We start from the raw sequence: 10525 nt of genomic DNA, 5'->3' as shown, positions 1-10525 counted from the left end.
TGTCACCTCCTCTCGTTGGGGAAATTGGTTAACAACTCTCACATGCTTACCCAGTGGCCCGTACGGTGTCGGGCGGCTTCTCGCCATTTAGAGAACTAGGACTCCGCCGGTGACGGCCGGTGACAGGGGCTTCCCAACTTTGTGTAAAGCTCTGGGTCCCCCTTCCTCTCCACTGGAGGGTCATAATTTCGCGTTAGCGTGTTCGTCTGACTAACCCAGGCCAGTCAACGTCGCTCCGCAGAGATTGTGACGCGGCTCAGTGCTGTGGCGTTTTCCATAGGAACCCCATTCTGTCGGTTCGACACAACGTCGAGAGACCGACAGAAAGGGAACGTCTTGGTTACGGATGTAACCTCGGTTCCCTGATGGAGGGAACGAGACGTTGTGTCCCTCATGCCACAACACTGGCCGCCCACCCCAGCGGTCGGGGGAGGATGCTTAGGCTCCTCAGACCAAAGGTGAATGAATGAGGCACGACCGTCTCCCTTTTATACCCGGATATCCGGGGGGAGTCCGGCATGCAAATTTCATTCGCCAATTTTCATTGGCCTTTTCTAAGAAGTCGGAAGCGATTGGTTCTCAGGGACAGAACCCCATTCTGTCGGTTCGACACAACGTCGAGAGACCGACAGAAAGGGAACTTCAGTTACTAAGCAAACATAAAGTTGCGGTTCCTGTAAAGTCCCTTTCAGTTTTATTGTATAAGTGTACATTTTAAAGCTACAAGAAAGTCAAAGAGTCCAACCAAAGCAAACACTGATCGCCATAATGGTGACTTAAAACATAATTGAACCACTATGAACTAGAGTTAAATCTCAATAAGATCTTACACAGATGACAGAAATAAAGTAAAGTGGTGTCTGTAATATGTGAAGATGTTATTGATGTTTGTGTTTAATTCTCCTCTGGTGAAATCTTGACAGATTTATTGTGTTCATCTGTTATTTACACTTGTTCATCTAAGACTGTGTGACTTAAGTGCGTTAATAGATTCTTTAATAATGTATCTTCAAACAGCCATTGCAGTAGTTTACTGTAAAACACCTACAGTAACTAGCTGGCAACAGTGTTGCCAATGTATTACTGTAGAAATGGCAGGTAAGGGCTAACAGTGTATGTGAAATGAGGACATGACTGCAGCTGGCGATGAGGCCCAAACCAGCATGTCCAGTGCAAAAAGGCTTTGACTTTTTAATTCTACTTAACATTATTTTATTTATCGTTATATTGAAGAGACCTTTTTGAAGGACTTTGGTTTACTTATGAGCACTTGAGCTTAAATGAGACTTACCCATAGAAACTGACTCCGGAACGGATCCGCCCCGGAAGTGTCACAAGCTCCGGAACGGATGCGCAAAACGGGTCCGGAACGAGTCCACTTGCACAGCGCAGCGGATCCGGAACAAATAAGGATTGCGGATCCGGACCAGATCTGGGGCAGACCCGCCCATGTATCCACTGATAAAGCAGCTGATCGCCACGGATCCGATCAGGACCCGTTTATAAAGACAGCTGATCCGCCACGGATCTCATCAGGACCCGTTTATAAAGCAGCTGATCCGCCACGGATCCGATCTGGTCATTCTGTCTGGATACCTTTCAGATCCCTCATTTAAAACTAGTATTCTGGCCAAAACTAGCTAAAGAAATATTTCAAATCTAATGGACCGACATTGGATAGACTGGATTGCTCTATAATATTTAATATGCCTGCCTTTATTAATAAAACATGATGAAATCATTCAAAACTTGTAAATCAAAATTCAGCCATTTTAGCCAGTAACAATTATTTATGTATACAATTAATAGGTATTACAGAAAATGAAATGCAACCATAAATTGTCCAAAGAACATTTTTTATTTAATGAAAAAGAACACTTTTTTAATGTAGCTCAAGAAACATTTATTCTTATTAATGTTGCACTGCTTATTTTTTTGTGTGGAAACTGGGTTTTTTGAAGATGAATAGAAACAAAACTATTTAAAGTAGTAAACTTTATCTCAACTGTTACTACTTAACTGTTAAACGAACACTTCAAAACACAGAAGTTAACTGTGAAACACCGAAACGCTACTGTTGGGTGCTGACAGTGGGACGGCTCCTTGAGTTTCCCCTATCTGCTGCCAAGTTGAACCACCGTATTACGTGTTTTGTAATGTCATCATCAGTGGCGGCACGGGAGACATGGCTCTTTCTCACAGCACCTGTGATACACAAGCAAATTTTCATTAAACAAATTCATGAAATCACATAGGAGATACCAGTTTTTTTTAAGGATACACATAACCACTGTCTTTAAAACAAGAGTGTACAATCTGACATTTATAGGTACACTATGTAACTTTTGGAGCTCTAGCCGTTAATAAACAGAACTGCATGCGAGTTGTGAACCTCCGTGTTCTTTTTAAGTCTGTAGGCAAAGTTTACATACGTACCTTTAAACAAAAATAAGCGTTGGTTAACAGAGATTTCCCATCTTCGGAGAGGAACTTTTGTGTCCTATGGCTTCCCCAGATAGACGTGAGGTGAGGTCCGGTAGCCGTGGTCGCTGGGGTAAACAAGGCAGAAAAATGCAGACACCCGGTTCTGGTAACAGCACTGGAGCCACACAGGACAAATGGTGAGTACTGAGTAGCAAGACAAGATAACAAGATTACAAGGCAAGATATCACGACTAGACTGGAACAATATTTCCGGACATGATACTTAAGATAGTCAAGACTGGCTACGCTTGTGCAGCAAACACTAACGATCCGACACAAACTGGGAGAAGCACGAGAAAAAAGAAGAGGAGGAAATCAGTGTGGAATGAGAAACAGCTGGAGAGCGAGAGCGACACCAGGTGATGCGAAGAGAGCAAAAGTGGTTAATGATTAGTAGACAAGAGGGGCGGGGTCAAGAACGCGGAGCTGAGCACATGGTAAACTGTCAGGAGAGATCTAGTGTAAACAAAACACACAGAGGACGAACAAAAACAGAAGTGCTAGACCCGACAGGTATTATTGTGTAAGCGATCTAGAAGTATTTTATGGTCTACAGTATCGAACGCAGCACTAAGGTCAAGCAGGACTAGGAGTGAGATGTTACCTTTATCTGATGCTATAAGCAGGTCGTTTGTAATTTTAACGAGCGCAGTTTCAGTACTATGATGCGGTCTAAAGCCTACATTTTTTTGTGTATGTCATTATTTTGTAAGAAAGAGCACAACTGAGATGGACACTACTTTTTCTAGTATTTTAGACAGGTAAAGGAGATTTTAAATCGGTCTATAGTTTCCTAGTTCATTGGGGTCTAAGTTTGGTTTCTTGATAAGAGGCTTAATGACGGCCAGCTTAAAGGGTCCTGGGACATGGCCTAGATTAATTGACGAGTTGATAATGTTATAAATGGGCTCTTTTATAATAATAACTCTTTTAATAATTTAGTTGGTATGGGGTCTAATAAGCAAGTTGTAGGTTTAGATGTTGCAATAAGTTTAATTAAATCTTCCTGTTTTATATGTGAAAAACACTGTGGCCTTTCAGATTCAAGTCACTAATGCTTTCCTACAGGACTGTCTGTCATGGTATGTGGACGGAACCCATGCGCAGGCAGTGAAAGGGTTAACAGAAAATACTTTAATATACAACAACAAACACAAAACAAAACCCACGAGGGGGCAAAACCCCAATACAATAAAACTAAACTTGACAGAGAACAAAACACTGACTAGACTAGACTAGACTACAAATACAAGATGACTTGGTCACATGCCTAAACTCGACTAAACTCCAAAAACAGGAACAAGGNTATGAAATTTGACTGACGATTAATTGTCTAATGAATCATTGCGATTATGACGATTAATTGTCTGTTTTAGGGCTTTGACGATTATGACGATGAATTGACCATATTGTTCTGAATACAAGTTCTGAATTTCCAAGTTTTTTTTCTTGGAAATACATCGGAAAAAATTGGGTCATCATATATTTAAGGTTTAGGCTTTTACCTGTCAATAATACATCCGCCAAATACTTGTAAATTAAGTAAATTGATCAGGTGTAAATTGAAGCCACCATTAAAATGCTATCAGTCATAGAAAATCTTCTAGTCTGTTTTTTTCTCACTTGCACGACTACAATAAAATTTTACTTGTGTGTTAATGAAATTTTGGTGGACTGGTTTTCACACTGAGATTTGCTTAAATAATATTAAATTGTACTGCAGGTAATTTGTATATGTTTTAGTGTTTTTTTTAAGTGATTGTGTTGTGGTGGTACATTTTACAAGTATTACCATGCTTTAGTAACAATACATACACTAAAATATGCAATATGCAGATGCACTACAGCTCCCCCTAGTGTCTTCTATAGAGATGTGCAATAATTGCGATGATCTGAAACCATCGCGATGAGGTCAAACAATCGCGATGAGACTATTATTTAATAACCGTGACAGCCCTATCCACCACTGAAGTGGTAGCTTCAGGTCGTCTTTCAGATAATTTTTCAGCTCAAGCTGCAGAACTAGTAGCCTTAACTAGAGCATGCACGCTAGCTTCAGGATCGGTTGCGAATATCTACACTGATTCCAGGTATGCTTTTGGGGTAATTCATGATTTTGGTGTCATTTGGCAAAGTAGACAGTTTCTAACCTCTGCTGGATCCCCCATTAAGAATGCTGGATTAGTAAAAGATCTGATGTTTGCCATGAAACTTCCAAAGAAATTAGCTGTGATCAAAGTGAAAGCACATCTCACAGCTAATACTACGGAAGCAAAAGGTAATGCTCTTGCTGATGCAGCTGCTAAACAAGCTTGTTCCTATGCAACTGTACAAGTGTGTTCAGGAAGTACAGCACAGAAGACAATTCTGCCTCCTGAATCAATCATTGATCTGTACAAAGAAGTTCCTCTATATGAAGCATGGACATGGTTAGACAAAGGGGCCACAGTGGATTCATCCTGCTGCTGGACCAAAGGGGGAAAGTATGTCGCTCCCGAATCACTGCTGCCATATTTGGCTCAACAAATACACAATTTGGGTCACAGTGGTCCAGCAACGATGAATCACAGGTTCTCAAATCAATGGTGGCATCAAAAATTCAGAAAGGTAGCCACTGAAATAGTCAAGAGATGTGTTACATGTCAGAAAAATAATGATGTTACAGCAGCTGCAGTGTTGTGTCAGGGAAGGAAAACCTGGAATCATGTGTCACACTGTAAAGTTAGTCCCCCACCTACAGGGATAGGATAGGACATGCGGACCAGTGAGGAGCCCAGGGAAGAACCGAATGCAACAGGCTTCGGGGGCCAACCCTGCGGTGAAGACTCCCTCATAGGCCTTCCCCATCCACTAGTCAATCCTTACCTCACTGTTCTTTAGGTGTCGCAGGAATTGAGAAATAGGGAAAGAAGGAACAACAATAGCAGACTCACATCGTCTTTTACCACAGATACTGCCCTGTCTTCTTTTATTTTTGTTTCTTAATCTGTGCAGATACCACTTGATGGCTGTCCCGAGACCCATACACGCCGACCTCCTCACCCGCGTATGAAGCCACAACCTCTAAAAGACAACTAGACCCACTGCCGAGCCAACTGTCACGAAAAAAGAAAGAATAATACACAACGCAGAGAATCACATAAGATAAATTCAGTCATCCATCAACATGATCAAAATTACACCAGATGACTGAAGATAGTTCTTCATGGTTCGGAAACCTGTTAGTATCAAGTGTTTCATTCAACACAACAGACTCACACCCATCACGAGGAAACGGCAGTTCCAACCGGAAAACACTATTATCCATAAGAACTCCATGGACCCTAGCTGCATGTTTGTTTCTGTGTCAGCATACCGTTCGCCACTACAGACAATACACACAGAATAAGTGCTATGTGCCTGTAACAATCACAGGTTACAAGAATGAACTTTTAAAGTGTCTAAATTTGTATTTTGTGAGAGTTATTAGAACTCTCAAAGGGGGAACTGTGGGATTACAAATTTATACAATGTTATATCTAGGTTAAAGTTATGTACATTATGTTTCACATTTTGAGGTAAAGATGATTACATTCTAAGAAGATCAAGTCAGGCAGCCCAGATGTCTGAGACATTACCCTTTTGTCTTTATTCACTTCCTGACCATTGGGCAGCGTCCCAAGTTAAAGTTGAATGTTAAGCTTTAAGGCACAGCTAAGCCTTTGTCTCTATGATAATGTGAAGGTATGGGCAATTCTGTCAGGCTGATTGGATTAGCACCTATGCATTTGAATGACACTGTTATGCTGATGAGACCTTGGCTGGGACAATTCCGGTAACGGCTGATTCCTGTTTTGCATCTGCATGCTTTATGTAAATCATCTCCACCTCTATGTATCCCGCCCCCTTGAAAGGTATAAAACTCTACTGTACTGAACTAAAAGTCAGACTTGGATGACTACAGCGACGCACAGTGAGTCCTCAATAAAGAGAAATTCTGTATGAAAGATATCCCAGTATGAAAGATATCCCAATGTCTCCTGGTCTCTGCTTCGACGAGGAATAGTTTCCTACAGTACGAAGGATACACTAAGAATCCCGTTAAGAGAGGAAATTCGTTTTTTATATAATTTTTTTAATACCAATGAAAATACAGTATGACAAAATGTTTTATGTCAGGAGTGAGAAATAGATTTTAATATATATAACTTTTTATATAAAGAAAAACGGAAAGATAATAGTTTTTTATTAGTGATTCTCTTCTTAGATACTTTTTTTGGTTAAAATATGTTCCGATTAATATGTGGCACAAATTGTTACCCCAATTAAATAATTAAAAAATCATATAAAATTAAACTTAATAGTTAAAATTTGTTAGACACCATTTAGAAAGTATGTACGTTTTATTTTTACGTTATGGACCGTTTTTGTGAATTACATACTTTTATTTAAGTAAAGTTTTGAATGATTATTTAATATTTTAAAGCCGTTACAGGCGCGCAATGAAATCATCGCGACGCGGGTTTTGTGTCAAAAGGAAAGACTGTAGAGGTCGGAAAGCGGTGTGTCTATGACTGATATTATAAATTTAAGGCTTACATAAATCTGAGCAAGCTGACAAAGTATGCCTAACATCCCACACCAGAGCGCACCATCATCCTTCCAAGAGAGCATCCAGCCTTTGCTGTCATATTTTGAAGAAAAGACGTTCGGGAATATATACACGAAAGCATTAGGCAGGTCAGTTTGTAACCAGGGCTGAGTAAAGAAAAACATTCTTCAAACATATTTCATTACCGTTACTTTTGAATGGTTAGTAATCAAATTAAATCGGAAAGATTATCTCAAGTATTTTTATTTACATATACACATTTTTTTTGCCACAAGTTTGCTTCTGTGTACATTCCATCACGTGAACCAAGACGAATTCAGAGTTTTGCTGCATGACAAAGCTGCGTGAGACATTGGACAGCACGCAGCGAATGCATACAGTGCAGTGATGTAATCAAAGTGAAAGTGACCTATTTGTCAGATATGTTGACCAAGACTCAGTCACAGTTTAGATTCCACAGGAAAAATCATTCAGTGTATGCTAAAGATTCTAGTATTTTATTAAATGTTTTCACTGTGATATTTACGACTTGAACCTGCGAATGATGACAATGAGAGAAATGCTGACAAAAATACAAACGAATTAAGCTATCAGTGGGTTATTTTTATTTAGACGTAGGCCTACGCTTTTTTTTTATAAATGCAGAACAACAAGCTTTAATGTGCAATTAGAACTAAAGTTTTTTTCTTTATGAAAAAAGGATACTAGGGGTGTAACAGTTCAAATTACTCACGGTTCGGTTTGTGTCACGGTTTTAGGGTCACGGTTTCGGATCGGTTTGTGCTATGTTCAGGGAAAAGGGACTACTGACAAATAAAAATAAGAACAAATAATCAAGCTACAAGTAACAGCACCAATAAAACAACAGAGCAAAGCAGAAAATAAAATAAGATACTATATATATATGCCTCAATACAAATTACAACGGAACACAGCAAATTTTGAATGAAATAAAATAAGTATATGAATCTACTTCGTGCTGTCCAGTGTCTCGCGCGGCTTTGCCACGCAGATTTAACCCCGGAGAGCTAGAAAGATGCGGATTCGAACTACATTAATATTTGTGATATAAATATTTATATGAAATGCGTTAGGTTGCACGAGGAAAGTCCAGTCTAGGACCTGCCCTGTAAGGTTTGTGTACGGTTGTTTAATGAGAGAAATGAAACATAGGCCTACTTTAACTTTAAGAATACCCACTGTACAGCAGCGGAGGACTATTTATTCTGTTCATTCACGGAACCGAGGGACAACCGAAGACGTCGCTCCCTCGCTTGCTGATCTTTGATTGGCCAATCAACGGAATCAAATGGGGCGTTTCATACCACCCACACATGGAAATCGATTTTTCAAGCTGTGTATTCGTTTTTTACCTATGAAGTTAAAAACGAAAAATCAAGCCGAATTCTCGTTTTTCCATTTTTTTGGATGAACGAAAAACGGAGATGGCGCCGTTTTCTCACTCCCGTTTGTTCAATTTCAAACTGAAAAACAAATGACCAAAAGATACACGGACCCAACCAAAGATCACCATGTGACGTCTTCGATTGTCCCTGGTTCTTCTGTGAAACAGAATAATAGTCCTTCTTTGCTATTACAGAACGGAATCTTTAAGTACATTTCATCTCTCTCATTAAACAACAGTACACATCCGTATATGGCGGGCCCTAGACTAGACTTTCTTCTTTGCAACGCATTTCATATACATATTTATATCACAAATATGAATGTAGATCGCATCTTTCTAGCTGTCCAGAATTAAATCTGCATGGCAGAGCTACGCGTGTGACTGGAGAGCGCGCAGAGGATTAACATCGCAGTGAAGCACAGATTAATGTTGATTTATATGTAAATACGCAGCATAACATTTATTTTAAATCTGTGCTCTTGGTTTTTAAAACGCACCCTCAATTATTCAAATAAATACAGGTGCTGGTCATATAATTAGAATATCATCAAAAAGTTGATTTATTTCACTAATTCCATTCAAAAAGTGAAACTTGCATATTATATTCATTCATTACACACAGACTGATATATTTCAAATGTTTATTTCTTTTAATTTTGATGATTATAACTGACAACTAATGAAAATCCCAAATTCAGTATCTCAGAAAATTAGAATATATTGACCAATACAAAGAGAGGATTTTTAGAAATTTTGGCCAACTGAAAAGTATGAACATGAAAAGTATGAGCATGTACAGCACTCAATACTTAGTTGGGGCTCCTTTTGCCTGAATTACTGCAGCAATGCGGCGTGGCATGGAGTCGATCAGTCTGTGGCACTGCTCAGGTGTTATGAGAGCCCAGGTTGCTCTGATAGTGGCCTTCAGCTCTTCTGCATTGTTGGGTCTGGCATATCGCATCTTCCTCTTCACAATACCCCATAGATTTTCTATGGGGTTAAGGTCAGGTGAGTTTGCTGGCCAATTAAGAACAGGGATACCACTGTGTGCAGGTGCCAAGTCCTGTTGGAAAATGAAATCTGCATCTCCATAAAGTTGGTCAGCAGCAGGAAGCATGAAGTGCTCTAAAACTTCCTGGTATACGGCTGCGTTGACCTTGGACCTCAGAAAACACAGTGGACCAACACCAGCAGATGACATGGCACCCCAAACCATCACTGACTGTGGAAACTTTACACTGGACCTCAAGCAACGTGGATTCTGTGCCTCTCCTCTCTTCCTCCAGACTCTGGGACCCTGATTTCCAAAGGAAATGCAAAATTTACTTTCATCAGAGAACATAACTTTGGACCACTCAGCAGCAGTCCAGTCCTTTTTGTCTTTAGCCCAGGCGAGACGCTTCTGATGCTTCCTGCTGCTGACCAACTTTATGGAGATGCAGATTTCATTTTCCAACAGGACTTGGCACCTGCACACAGTGCCAAAGCTACCAGTACCTGGTTTAAGGACCATGGTATCCCTGTTCTTAATTGGCCAGCAAACTCGCCTGACCTTAACCCCATAGAAAATCTATGGGGTATTGTGAAGAGGAAGATGCGATATGCCAGACCCAACAATGCAGAAGAGCTGAAGGCCACTATCAGAGCAACCTGGGCTCTCATAACACCTGAGCAGTGCCACAGACTGATCGACTCCATGCCACGCCGCATTGCTGCAGTAATTCAGGCAAAAGGAGCCCCAACTAAGTATTGAGTGCTGTACATGCTCATACTTTTCATGTTCATACTTTTCAGTTGGCCAAGATTTCTAAAAATCCTTTCTTTGTATTGGTCTTAAGTAATATTCTAATTTTCTGAGATACTGAATTTGGGATTTTCATTAGTTGTCAGTTATAATCATCAAATTAAAAGAAATAAACATTTGAAATATATCAGTCTGTGTGTAATGAATGAATATAATATACAAGTTTCACTTTTTGAATGGAATTAGTGAAATAAATCAACTTTTTGATGATATTCTAATTATATGACCAGCACCTGTA

Source organism: Triplophysa rosa, unplaced genomic scaffold, assembly GCF_024868665.1.
Source record: "Triplophysa rosa unplaced genomic scaffold, Trosa_1v2 scaffold179_ERROPOS641539, whole genome shotgun sequence".
Taxonomy (NCBI): Eukaryota; Metazoa; Chordata; class Actinopteri; order Cypriniformes; family Nemacheilidae; genus Triplophysa; species Triplophysa rosa.
Note: the sequence above shows the minus strand (reverse complement) of the source record.